This window comes from Scyliorhinus canicula, unplaced genomic scaffold (genome assembly GCF_902713615.1).
Source record: "Scyliorhinus canicula unplaced genomic scaffold, sScyCan1.1, whole genome shotgun sequence".
NCBI lineage: Eukaryota > Metazoa > Chordata > Chondrichthyes > Carcharhiniformes > Scyliorhinidae > Scyliorhinus > Scyliorhinus canicula.
The window spans coordinates 1,571,710-1,576,872 of NW_024055733.1; the positions used below are offsets into that span (position 1 = coordinate 1,571,710).

The 5,163-nt window shown below is 44.9% G+C and overlaps 1 pseudogene; it reads right to left on the reverse strand.

The window, feature by feature from the left end:
• Positions 1-3,863: 3,863 nt before the first annotated feature.
• Positions 3,864-3,981, reverse strand: LOC119960779 (annotated as a pseudogene).
• Positions 3,982-5,163: the final 1,182 nt, after the last annotated feature.

The following is a 5,163-nucleotide window of genomic DNA, read 5'->3' on the forward strand; positions in this document are numbered from 1 at the left end:
AACGGGTGGTCGAAGTACCTGATTTCCGAACTGTCTCACACAATGTAAATCGCTGGCTTAGAAAGCAGACCAAGGCAGGCCAGCAGAACGGTTCAATTCCCGTACCAACCTCCCTGAACAGGTGCCGGAATGTGACGACTAGGAGCTTTTCACAGTAACTTCATTTGAAGCCTACTTATGAAATAAGCGATTTTCATTTCGTTTTTCGTTTCAATACTGTACCCCAGTGTATTGCACTGACAGACCCGTCCTCATCAGTACGGTACCCCATGTGTTATACAGAGACAGATTCGTCCCCATCAGTACTGCATCCTAGTGTTATACAGTGGTAGACACATCTCCACCAGTAGTGTACCCCAGTGTTATACATTGACATACCTGTCCCCCCAGTACTGTACCCCAGTGTTATACAGTTGCTGACCCATCCCCACAAGTACTGTACCCCAGTGTTATGCAGTGACATACCCATCCCCACCAGTACGGACCAAAGTGTTATGCAGTGACAGACCCGTCCCCACCAGTACTGTACCCCAGTGTTATACAGTTGCTGATCCATCCCCACAAGTACTGTAGCCCTGTGTTATTCAGTGACATACCCATCCCCATCAGTACGGACCCATGTGTTATACTGTGACAGACCCGTCCCCACCAGTAATGTACCCCAGTTTTATACAGTGACAGAGCCGTCCCCACCAGTACCCCAGTGATATACAGTTAGAGACTCGTCCGCACCATTAGGGGCTTGTTTAGCACAGGGCTAAGTAGCTGACTTTTAAAGCAGACCTAGTCAGGCCAGCAGAACGGTTCAATTCCCCTCCCAGCCTCCCCGAATAGGCGCCGGAATGTGGCCACTATGGGCTTTTCACAGTAACTTCATTTGAAGCCTACTTGTGACAAGGAGTGATTTTTAGTTCCTTTTTTTCTCATTTCAATTGATCCTGGGGCGGGGGTGGGGGGGGGGGGGGTGGGGGTGCGGGAAGGGTGCTGTACGTGTTCATCCGCAGGGTCTCTGATGATGATGGGAGGTCTTGGAAACGAATGTGGGAATGTTCCGGAATGCGACCCGATTCCCAGGCCTCAAATACTTTAAATCAAAAACAAAGTTTATTCTGCGAATTCAGTTAATATTTCTCGAAACACACATAGTTAGCATCTTTATCAACTATAAGGATGAATACCCAACACAGCTACAGCACTGTATACATATATATATATAACGTAATAACTTCCCTTCCAATTATTTCAATTTGATAACATCCACTAAACCAGGAAAACTCTTTTACCAAAAACAGTAGGCCTGAATTCTTACCAGAAAACAGTTAGCACTTTCAAATTATCAAGTGCTCTGGACTCATTTTAACATGCAGAGAGGCTAAAGAAACCTTCTTTGTCTGAATCCAGCTTCCAACAGTGTAAACCGAAAGTAAAACACAGAGCCACCGTCCAGCTTCAGCCACACCATGACATCACTGCAGACATTTGAGAAGACAATACATTTCTTAAGGGGACACCCCAATGGCACCTCCACCAAGAAGAAAAATAAATCATCAACTTCAAGATGGTTTCATTTTTCACCTTTTCATTTTCCTTTCAGAAAAGCTGAGAATAAATATACACTTTTTATAAAACAAAAACAAAACAGGCAACCATTCATAAGAATACGGTCCATTTTAGTTCATCTTCCACCATTGAACCTGCTGCTCTTCATTACATTCGTGATAATGCATTGGATTATGATCAATACATATAATTATTTCAGGCCACTTGCTGGTCACATAAATGTGAAAATGTTGCAAAGGCACCACAAGTCTCAAAGTCTCCGTCTCAATCGTTGAATACTTCCTCTGGTGATTATACAATTTCTTGGAAAAATATCCAATACCTTCACCGTCTTCTTGCAAGAGCACAGCACCTACACCTCACTCGCGTCAACAGCTACTTCGAATTGTTGTGCGTACTTTGAGGTAGCCAACACAGGAGAATTGGTTAAGACAGCCTTCAGACCGTCAAATGCCTGTTGATTCTCCGCTGTCCACTGACATTTGTGACGGTTCTTCAGCAAGTCCATCAGTGGAGCAACCACACTCCTATATCAACTCCTGGACAGCGAGAGCCTTCTCCCGCGGATGGAGGTGGCTAACACGAGGGGACATAGCCTTAAATTGAGGGGTAATAGATATAGGACAGAGGTCAGAGGTGGGTTTTTTACGCAAAGAGTGGTGAGGCCGTGGAATGCCCTACCTGCAACAGTAGTGAACTCGCCAACATTGAGGGCATTTAAAAATTTATTGGATAAGCATATGGATGATAAGGGCATAGTGTAGGTTAGATGGCCTTTAGTTTTTTTTTCCATGTCGGTGCAACATCGAGGGCCGAAGGGCCTGTACTGCGCTGTATCGTTCTATGTTCTGTGTTCTATATAATACGACACACATTTTCAATAACATCCGCTCATCCCAAGAAATCGCATTATTTCCGTTGTGTAAAGGGTATTGGAAACTCCCAAATAACTTTTGTTTTCACACCGCTTGGGACCATTCGACCCTGTCCGATTGTGTCGTGACTTGGGCTTCGTCAAATTTGCTTGAAAATGAAAATCGCTTGTTGTCACAAGTAGGCTTCAAATGAAGTTACTGCAAAAAACGTCTGGTTGTACTTTGCATCTGTATTCACCAAGGTGAGGGACATGACGCGTGTTGAGGCTGGGGATGGATGGTTAACTACTCCAGGTCAAGTCAGCATAAGGAAGGGGGACGTTTTGGGTATTCTAAAAGGCAGTAAGGTGGACAAGTCCCCAGGAACGGATGGGATCTATTCCAGTTTACTGAAGTAAGCGAGGGACGAAATAGGCTTTTACAGATGTCTTTGCAGCATCGTTGAGCACGGATGAGGTCCCGGAGGACTGGAAATTGCTCATGCTTTCCCTTTGTTTAAGAAGGGTAGCAGGGATAATCCAGGGAATTATAGACAGGTGAGCTTGTCATTAGTGGTAGGCAAACTGTTGGAGAATGTACTGAGGGATTGGATCTATTCACATTTGGAAGAAAATAGACTTACCAGTGATAGGCAGCGTGGTTTTGTGCAGGGAAGGTCATGTATTACAAACCTAATAGAATTATTTGAGAAAGTGACAAAGTTAATTGATGAGGGAAGGGCTGTAGATGTCATATACATGGACTTCAGTAAAGCATTTGATAAAATTTCCCATGGCAGGTTGGTGGAGGAAGTGACGTCGTATGGGGTTCAGGGTGTACTAGCTAGATGGATAAGGAACTGGATGGGCAACAGGAGACAGAGAGAAGTGGTGGAAGGGAGTGTCTCAAAATGGAGAATGGTGACTAGTGGTGTTCCACAGGGATACGTGCTCTGACCACTGTTGTTTGTGGTATACATAAATGATCTGGAGGAAGGTATAGCTGGACTAATTAGCAAGTTTGCAGATGACACTACGATAGGTTGAGTTGCAGATAGCGAGGAGGACTTTCAGAGAATACAGCCGAATATAGTTACATTGGAGAGTTGGGCAGAGAAATGGCAGATGGAGTTCAATCCAGGCATATGCGAGGTGATGCATTTTGGAAGATCTAATTGAAGAGCGGACTATATGGTCAATGGAAGAGTCCTGGGGAAAGTTGATGTACAGAGAGATCTAGGAGTTCCTCTCCATTGAAATGAAATGAAATGAAATGGAAATCGCTTACTGTCTCAAGTAGGCTTCAAATTAAGTTACTGTGAAAAGTCCCTAGTCGCCACATTCCGGCGCCTTTTCGGGGAGGCTGGTACGGGAATTGAACCATGCTGCTGGTTGCCTTGTTCTGCTTTCAAAGCCAGCGATTTTGCCCTGTGCTAAACCAGCACCTAAAAGCCTACGGCACCTGGTATTCCCAGGCGGTCTACCATCCAAGTACTAACCAGGCAGGAGTCTGCTTAGTTTCCGAGATGGACGTGATCGAGATTCTTCAGACTAGTATGGCCGCAGGTTCATTGCACCCTGAAGGTGGCAAAGCAGGTCGATAGAGTGGCCAAGAAGGCATACAGCATGCTTGCCTTCATTGGTCCAGGTATTGAATACAAGAGTCGTAGGTCATGTTACAGATGTATAGGACTTTGGCTAGGCCACATTTGGAATACTGCGTGCAGTTCTGGTCGCAACATAACCAGAAGGAGGTGGATGCTTTAGAAAGGTGCAGAGGAGGTTCACCGGGATGTTGCGTGGTCTGGAGGGTTCTAGCTATGAAGAAAGGTTGAGTAGATTAGGATTGTTTTCGTTGGAAAGACAGAGGTTGAAGGGGGACCTGATTGAGGTCTACGAAGTTATGAGAGGTATAGACAGGGTGGATTGCAACAAGCTTTTACCAAGAGTGGGGGAGTCAATTACAAGGGGTCACGATTTCAAGGTGAGAGGGGGAAAGTTCAAGGGAGATATGCGTGGGAAACTTTTACGCAGATCAGGTGTTAGAGACGGCATGATACGTCTAGCCAGATATATGAACGGGCGGGAAACAGAGGGATGTAGGTCCTTGGAAAATAGGCGACAGGTTTAGATAAATGATCTTGATCTGATCATGCTGAGAGGTTTGTTCCTGTGCTGTATTTTCTTTGTTCTGTTTTCTGGTCGCCACATTCCGGCGCCTGTTCTGGTAGGCTGGTACGGGGATTGAACTTTGCCTTGGTCTGCTTTCAAAGCCAGCGAGTTAGCCCTGTGTTCAACCAGCCCATGGCTTGGTTTACCATCAAACCCGCCTCCTGATGTCGATCGAAAAACTCCATCAGATGTTTTAAATGTTTTTTCCATGTCTGACTAAAAATCACCACATCATTGATGTATGCGGCACAATTTGGTAATCCTGAAACAACTTTGTTAGTTAACCTTTGAAATGTGGCTGGGGCGTTTTTCATGCCAAGTGGCACAACTTTGAATTGGTATATACCATCTGTAGTCACAGAAGCATAAATCTCCTTCGCCCTTTCGGATAAAGATACCTGCCAGGAACGTTTAAGTAAATCCAATTTGGAGATAAAAGCTGATTGTCCCAATTTCTCAATGCAATCCTCCAAGCATGGGATAGAATAAGAGTCTGTTCTTGTAACTGCATTAACCTTTCTATAGTCCACACACAATTACTATGTGTGAGCTCCATTGGCTGCAACGCACATACCTTT